Genomic DNA, 9,269 nt, shown 5'->3' with positions numbered 1-9,269 from the left:
AATGGATTGGAGTAGGAGGTCATGAGTTCAGTTTTGTCCATGTTGAACCTGAGGTAGAAATACTCAAAAGTGTTGGAACTAAGTCAGGGGTTAAAGAAGGATTTAGCCAATAGGCCACTAAACAGCGAGTGACAGCTGCTGATGTGTTCTTTCCTCACTTGCTCTACCTTCTCCACTAGACTCCATAGCTCAGGGGGCACGGAGGGTATGCCTGGTGTACATTGAAAGGACAACAAACTGCCCCTCTATATGGTGACTTGGGTTTTTGTTTTTTGTCTTAGTTCTCATGCCCTACACCTCTGAGTAACAATCCTAACACTTCAAATACTTCAAGTGCCTCTTTTAAAATTTTTTGGGGCAACTCAGTAATTTTCTAGCATTTTGGTTCTAAGACAAGAACTGAAGAGTAGTAGTTCAGGAGTCACAGGCTCTAAATCCTAGCAGTGTTGCTAGTGTGACATGATTCCTGAGCAGATTTCTTCCCTTCTAGGGCTCTTTCTCTACCTACTTAAAAGAGGAGGTTGACCCAGCTCAGTGGTTCTCATTTTGGGATGCCCATTAGAGTCATCTGAGAAATTTCAATTTTTTAAAACAGCTTAATTGAGATATAATTGACATACAATAAGCTACACATATTTAAAGTGTACAATTTTATAAGGTTTTTAAAAAATAGATTTTTATTGATTTCAGAGAGGAAGGGAGAGGGATAGAGAGAAACATCAATGATGAGAGAGACTCATTGATCAGCTGCCTCCTGCACACCACCCACTGGGGACCAAGCCCACAACCCAAGCATGTACCCCCGACCTGAATTGAACATGGAACCCTTCAGTCTGCAGGCTAATGCTCTATCCACAGAGCCAAACTGGCTAGGGCAATTTGATAAGTTTTGATATACACCTACATCCATCACAATCATGACAGATTTTTAAACGATAAGATGCCCAGGCAAATTCGATGGGATAGGCGCAGTGGTCGGCAAACTCATTAGTCAACAGAGCCAAATAGCAACAGTACGATTGAAATTTCTTTTGAGAGCCAAATTTTAAAACTTAAACTATATAGGTAGGTACATTGTTATTAACTTAATTAGGGTACTCCTAAGGCTTAGGAAGAGCCAAACTCAAGGGGTCAAAGAGCCGCATGTGGCCCGCGAGCTGCCGTTTGCCGACCACGGGATAGGGAAATGGATTCAGGCATCAGTACTTCTCGGTATGTATATTTTAAGTTCCCAGATAATTCTCCCCTGAACTAGGAGATCACCCTTCAGAACTGACTTTTGAGGAGCCTGAGAGAGGAAGCAAATTCTCTGTTTTATGACCAGGAGGAATAAACCTCTAGTCCTAGACCCGTGGTCAGCAAACTGCGGCTCGCGAGCCACATGCGGCTCTTTGGCCCCTTGAGTGTGGCTCTTCCTAAGCCTTAGGAGTACCCTAATTAAGTTAATAACAATGTACATACCTATATAGTTTACGTTTAAAAAATTTGGCTCTCAAAAGAAATTTCAATCGTTGTACTGTTGATACTTGGCTCTGTTGACTAATGAGTTTGCCGTCCACTGTCCTAGACCGAGAGCAAGTCAAAGTTAGAGCTAGAACCTATGACACTTCATATCTCCTATTAGGTGAGCTAACTTTCTGCAGTCATTTAAAAGAGGGAAGTGTCCTCATCAGGATTTGGTGTCCTTAGCAGTGTCCTTAGCAGTGGGTTTGATATCCTTCCTGAATCAGGAAGGCAATGAAATCTGAGTGCAAAGCCAAGGCTGAGAAGCTGCATTTGTGCTTTGCCACACTTTAAAATCAAACCTTTTACATCTTTGGGGGAAAAACACACACAACATAATCACTGAAAATTGCTGCAGGACAGAAAACCCGATGTTATGGGTTGAATTGTATCCCCACCCCCAAATTCTCATGTTGAGGTCCTAACCCCCAGTCCCTCAAAATGTATCTTTTTTTGTTGTTGTTAATCCTCAGCCAATTATATTTTTCCATTGATTTTTACAGAGAGTGGGAGGAAGGGGAAGAGAGAAAGATAGAAACACCTATGTGAGAGAGACACATCGATTGGTTGCTTCCCACAGGCGCCTGGACCAGGCCCAAGGATCGAACCTGCTGCAATCCAGGTATGTGCCCTTGACTGGGAATGGAACCTGAGACCCTTCGGTGTGCAGGCGGATGCTCTAACCACTGAGAAACACCAGTCAGGGTGGAATGTGTCCATTTTTTAGAAATAGGGTCATCACAGATTAACTAATTGAGATCATACTGGAGTAGGTTGGGCCTCTAATCCAATTGATTAGTGTCCTTATAGAAAATGCATATTTGAACACAGGAGAATGCCACATGAAGATGAAGGCAGAGGTCAGGTGATGCAGCAGAAGTCAAGGAATGCCACCAGATGCTAGGAAAGGGGTATGGGACAGATTGCTCCCTCACGGCTCCCATAAGGATCCAACTCTTCGGCTTGGACTTCTGGCCTCCAGAACAGTGAGACGATAAAGTGTTGCTTAAGCCATCCAGTGTATGGTATTTTGCTATGGCAGCCCTAGGAAACTAATACACCTGGTAAGCTTTCTCTCTACAAATTCTTCTCTTTCTCTCTGAAGGTAACTTCAATACTGTGTTTCGTTAACTGGGACAAGAGGTAAGGCCAGAAACTATTTCAAGGTGTTATAGATAGATTTGTTGGAAGTTCTTTTGACAGGTTGTATTTGTAACCCAGTGTTTGTAAAGTATATACTAGTATAATTGTGGATGAGGACATGGATTCTTTAGTCAAAATTGCCTAGATTCAAACCCCCATTCTACCACTTACTAACTCTGTAACTTTGGGAAAGTGATTTCTCTGTGCTTCAGTTTCCTTGCCTGTAAAAGGGGCCAATAGTGCTATCTACTTTAAAGGATGCGGTGAAGATGAAATGAAAGGCACACTGAGCTACTTAGAACAGTGCCAGGAACATGGTAAACACATTTCTCATTATTATTACTGAACTGTTCTACAACATGTACCTATCATTAGGACCCAACCATGAGAGGAAAGCATTGTGTGTGTGTGTCTGTGTGTGTGCGTGCTCTTCGCTCTTCTGTATGTCTGAAATACAATTTAACTCATTTTATCCTAAAATTAAGAATAGGAGACATTTTTTTAAATATTCAAAACAACCCTGACCAGTGTGGCTCAGTTGGAGCATTGTCCCATGTACCAAAGAGTTCCTGGTTCAATCCCCAGTCAGGGCACACATCCAGGTTGCAGGTTCAATCCCCAGTCAGGGTGCATACAGGAGGCAACCAATCAATGTTTTTGTCTCACATTGATGTTTCTCTCCCTCTCCTTTCTTGTCTCTTTAGAATCAATGAAAAACATGTTCTTGGTGAGGATTAAAGGGGGAAAAAAATTGAAACAACAGAAACTTGGGGTAGTTTAAGCAAAAGGAGTTGAGTATGGAAGTACAGGGGTATCTCACAGAGCTCAATGGCAAGAATGCGGCTGAACTGTCCCTGAGATGTCTCGTTATTCTTGCCCTAAGCATTCCCTTCAACATAGTCCCATTGTAGGCTACCTATACCTCTTCTTCTTTCAAGAGGTCAACCCAGGATGAGATTGGACTCTGAGTCCCAATACCAAATTTCAAAGATCGGGACTCCACTTCTCACGAATGGACCTATCAGCTGTGGCCATGTCATGAGATGGGGAGTGGGTTCACAAAGTACCTATGACATCACCGGGGTTCCAGTCTGTGACCTTGGATGAGGGGTGGGATAGGTGGGAGGCAGTCACAAATAAGAGTGGCAGGATACTGCACAAAAACACTAACAAATGTGCTTTTATTTCAAAGTGTGGCCATATAAAGAGCAGTAGTACTTTTAGGGAATCTGAGAAAAGAAAGACAAAGAGGCTCAAAGGTGTGAGGAGAAAATGATATAGAGGGGAGAACGGGGCAACCCCATAGAGCAGGGGTGGGGAACCTTTTTCCTGCCAAGGGCCATTTGGATATTCATAACATCATTCGAGGGCCAAATGAAATTATCAACTAAAAATCTAGCCTGCTAGATTTGGTCAGACATTTAAATAATTCACCTCTAAGGCCTTGGCAGGGCCAGACCAAATGATTTCGTGGGCCTTATACTGCCTGTGGCCAGATGTTCCCCACCCCTGCCGTAGAGGGATGGAGGCTCATGGCAGGACAGCACCCTGAGGGAGAGGACCCATGTTTCAATGCCAGACTCTGCTCTCAGAGGCAACAGACACTTCCGGGGGGATAGGGGGTTCTGTTAAATTAAAGGCAAGAATAAGAATCTCAGGTTTTTTGAACTAAAAAATATAAAGATGCTTCTTGCCTCAAGCCTCTGGTCCCTACTTTTAAGAGAGAGACTGAAGGATGGTGAGATTTGAAATTCAAAGGAAAGCCAGCTCAATGGTCTGCTTTTTGTTTGGCCGATCTTGAATCATTGAAAACAAGCTGCTCACTCACTGCTCATTTTGAGCATTAAAAACAAGGGTAGTTGGCACTGGCCAGTGTTGCTCAGTGGTCAGAAAGTCAGCCCGCGGACCAAAGGGTCTCAAGTTCTATTCCCAGCCAAAGGCATGTACCTTCTTTGCCAGTTCCATCCCCAGCCCCTGTCGGGGCAGCGGGAGGCAACCAATAAACGTATCTCTTTCACATTGATGTTTCTCTCTTTCTTCCTTCCTCTCTCTCTAAAATCAACAAATTTTTTAAAAATTTCTTTTCTGGAGACTCCAGAGTTTAATTTTGATTGCTTTTGGGGTACTAACGTGATATGAGGGTCACAGCCTACGGTGGGGTTTGGTGATGAGGTGAACTGAGGAAATCTTTTAGGGAAAAGACCATGTCTCAGCTCAGGCTGCTATGACAAAATACCATAAACCAGAAGAACAGAAATTTATTTCTGTTATAAACAACAGAAATTTATTTCTCACAGTTCTGGGGGCTGGAAACCCAAGGTCAGGGTGCCAGCATGGTCAGTTTCTGGTGAGAGCCCTCTTCCAGGTTGCAGACTTCAGACTTCTCATTGCATCCTTACATATCTGAGGGGAGCAGAGCAAACAAGCTCTCGGGACTCTTAAGGGCACTAACCCCACTCATGAGAGCTCCACCCGTTTGACTTTATCTAATCCTCATTACCTCCCAAAAGCTCACCTCCTAATCCAGGCTTTGTAAACATGAATTCTGTGTGGACATATTCAGTCCATGACAGGTAGCAAAGGAATTTAATGTTCAGTCCAAACAAATAAAATGTTCCTGCTACTCACAGAGTGAAACTTGGAGCTACAGGGTTTTAGACAGAAAAGGAACTCCTGTAGGAAGATGGAGCCAGTCATCTGCCCACAGGGGCTTAGGAGGACCTAAGCATGCCCCCTCCCTGCCTAAGCCTTTATGTGTCTCCTGATTACATGACCTGTTGTGGTCTGCCACCTCACACCCAAGTCCCTGACTTGAGAATCCCCACAAGGAATTAAAGAATCTTCCCTTCGGGAGTCCCTCCCATGAGGAAGCACAGGATATGGTCAAGGACAAGGGTATTACAAGGGCTTGTCCTCTGTGCATCTCTCTTTCAGAGCTTTTTCAGAGGTGGCTAGTGGAAAATTATGATTGAGGCTTTCTTTTTTTAAAAATATACCTTATTGATTTTTTACAGAGAGGAAGGAGAGGGATAGAGAGTTAGAAACATTGATGATAGAGAAACATCGATCAGCTGCCTCCTGCACAACCCCCACTGGGGATGTGCCTGCAACCAAGGTACATGCCCTTGGCCGGAATCAAACCTGGGACCCTTCAGTCTACAGGCCGACGCTCTATGTACTGAGCCAAACTGGTTAGGGCTGATTGAGGCTTTCTTATCTCTTTTTACATTAGAATCATGACTAGCAGCAAGGATCTATCTATAATAATAAAAGCATAATATGCTAATTAAACCAGACTTCCTTCCAGATGACCTTCCAGATGAAGCCGGGGGTGCTAGGAAAGCCTGGGTCCCAGGTACCTGCAGGCAACCAGAGGGAAGCCTGGGTCCCCGGTGCCAGAGGGAAGCCGGTGCTGGCTGCCAAGGAAAGGAAGACCTACTCTTGCACGAATTTCGTGCATTGGGCCTCTAGTATATATATAAAAGGCTAATATGCAAAGTGTCCCCTTGGGAGTTCTATCGCTTGCTATAATGTGCGCTGACCACCAGGGGTCACAGAACAAAAGGAGGCCCTGGTTGACAGCTGGAAGGAAGGCTCTGGCTGGCAGCTGGAAGGCCCCGATTGGCTCTGATCGCTGACCAGGGCTAGGGACCCTACCCGTGCACAAATTTTGGGCACTGGGCCTCTAGTAAGATATTAAGAGCCTCTAGTCTAGAGAATCAATATAGAGCTCACACTCATTCCATTGTTCACTTATCTCTCCATCTACTAAGTATGGTATAACATGTACAATGTGGTGCTGGACTAGGTCTTCATAGATGTTGTGTTTAGTATTTCTGAGCACCTACTGCATGCATTACCTTCATTATCTCATTTGTTTATTACAACTCTGGATGGTACATGTTCTGCAGGAGGGTAAGCTGAGACTCACAGAGGATAAGTTACTTGCTATAGTCACAAAGCTTTAAGTTTCAGAGTCTGGATTTGAGCTCAGGTCTTTGACTCAAAAGCTTGGTCACTTTCCACTCAAGAGGGAGGCAGACATCAACGATAGATATCCTATAACAAGGTAAGAGCTCTTGAAGAGGCAGACAAGGGTGGTGGTGGGGTGTCTGATTTGCTTGGAGAGCAGTGGGGACACTGACAGCTGTTTTACTCATCAGGACTAGGGAGACAATGGGAATAGCACCTGTCCCTGCCCTCAAGCCACATTCAGGTCTGGGCCAGCTCCTCTCTGCTTCCCTTCTAACCTCTATGAACTGTTCCGTCTTAGTCTGCTTATTACTTATGATCAACAATAACTACACAACCTGGACCTATGTCTGGATTGCCAGACAAAATACAGGATACCCAATGAAATGTGAATTTCAGATAAATGATTTTTTTTTTAGTATAAATATGCTCCAATGTTGCATGAGATATACTTTTACTAAAGAATTATAGTTTACCCTAGCCGGTTGGACTCAGTAGATAGAGCATCAGTCTGTGGACTAAAGGGTCCCGGGTTTGATTCTGGTCAAGGGCACATGCCCAGGTTGTGGGCTCGACCTCCAGTAGGGAGTGTGCAGAAGGCAGCCGATCAACGATTCTCTCTCATTATTGATGTTTCTATCTCTCTCTCCCTCTCCCTGCCTCTCTGAAATCAATAAAATATATATTTCTTAAAAAGACACATTTGTGCCTTCCCTTCAAATAAAGAAGAATTATAGTTTATCTGAAATTCAAATTTCACTGAGTGTCCTGTATTTTTATTTGTTAAATCTAGTCCTGACTGTCAGCAGCCTTACTCTTTTCAACCCTTGGCTTTTTTTTTTTCTTTCTTTTCCATGTAGCATCCTGATAACAGCCTGGCTCTAGGCTCCTGGTCCCGTCCAGGATCTCCTCATCTGCTGCTGTACATGTCCCAGCATGAGAGCTGGGTCTACTGCTGCTGCAGAGAAAAGCTTTCATCATATTTTCTTGTTTTGCTTCCTCTGAGAGCACCTCCCTAGCACCACACTGGCAGGCTGGCACCGTAGGCAGAGCCTGAGGTAGAAATTGGCAGATCATCATCTCAAAGGAAATGGCCTAAGAGGGGAAAATGTTGAAATAGCAAAAGTCTGTGGCCTAAATTCAAAGCACAGACTGTCATAAATATCTTTCCCTTTGCAGCTGGAATAAACAGACGTTCTTAGTCTGATCCTTTCCTCGGGATTCCTGGCACCTCTTTCTCCTCTCCTCTGTTCAGATACTTATTAAGGATCCACCGTGAAAACCATAGCATCAGGCAGGCAGAGACTAAAACTTCATCTTCAAGGATCTCATGGCCCAGCAAGGAAGTCAGGACCTGTCTAAACAGCTGTAATGTATGGTAGAAAATGGTAACGCCCAAGGGAAGTGGAGAGACTTCAGAGGAAGAAGAGGGCATATTTGAGTAAGGGAGGAGTTCAATCCAAGCAACTTTATGGAGGAGGTGTCTTTTGAGCAGACCCTCAAAGGATAAATCGTATTTAAACATCTCTCAATTTTCTAAATAACTAATTGTTGAACACTAATTCATTAATAGCAATTGTACCAATTTGTCAAATGACCAGCTCATTAAAACTTTTATTTTAACTATTTATATAATGTTTAGCCTTTTTTTTTAACCAAGGCTTTCCAATATTCCGTTTATTATTATTTTTAAAAAGTCTCAGGTGATGTTCATGTCCCAAATGTCAAAAAATATAAGGTTGACTTCTCTCTTCTACCCAATTTTAAACCCATTTTGCTGCCTCCAGGGGCTTCTGTGACTCCACTGACGTGGTTCCCACAGGTAGTCCCTCTGCAGACACAAGCTTGAAGCTTTCTCTATCTTTGGCTATTGCTTTGTAATTTTTACATTTTTGAAATTAGCAGAAAAGTAAGAGGATAGTAACAAACACCCATGTGTCCACTGTTCAGCTTTAACAAATTTTAACATTTTGCCAAATTTGCTTCATATCATTTTCTCCCAGAAACAAAACATTATATGTACAGTTGAAACCTCTATAAATCCCCACCTGTGATTTGATTCCTTTCCTTTCTCTTTCTCTCCAGTATCTGATGCTTCTCACTCCCATGCTTGGTTTTTAACTTTTTAACATATTCATGCTTCATAAAACGGCAGTGTGTACAGGAGAGGGGCCTCAAATGTCCTGTTGCCTCACACATTTATAGAGGAGTCTTGAGGAATCAGGATCATCTAAAAAGCTGGCTTTGAAATTGGGCTTCCGTCTTCCTAGCATGAAAAATGTGTTAGAAACAGCCCACTAACTGAGAGAATTTATAGACCAGAGGCTTTGCAGCCCTCGCCAGCTCATTGCGAGGCTACCCATAAAAGTTCACCAAGGTCATCAGATTGACAAACTGGTTTATCTCTCTACGTTACAGCTCTGACCCTGGGGGCTTGTTCCACGGAGGCCTTCCAACCCAGGGCTACATTAGTTGACAGCATTGAGATGAGTTTGCATCAGAGGCTATGAAAGACAGGAAAGTTATTTGGGAACTCCTTTTTTTGTGTATATGGAAAGGTGGAAATTTATTGGAAACAAACAGACTCCCACATGGGGAGAGGGTTCCAAAGGGTTGGCCCACTAAGCCCCTTTTTCCATTTGGGAACTTCT

This window comes from Myotis davidii, unplaced genomic scaffold (genome assembly GCF_000327345.1).
Source record: "Myotis davidii unplaced genomic scaffold, ASM32734v1 scaffold571, whole genome shotgun sequence".
NCBI lineage: Eukaryota > Metazoa > Chordata > Mammalia > Chiroptera > Vespertilionidae > Myotis > Myotis davidii.
This window is presented reverse-complemented; position numbering follows the sequence as displayed.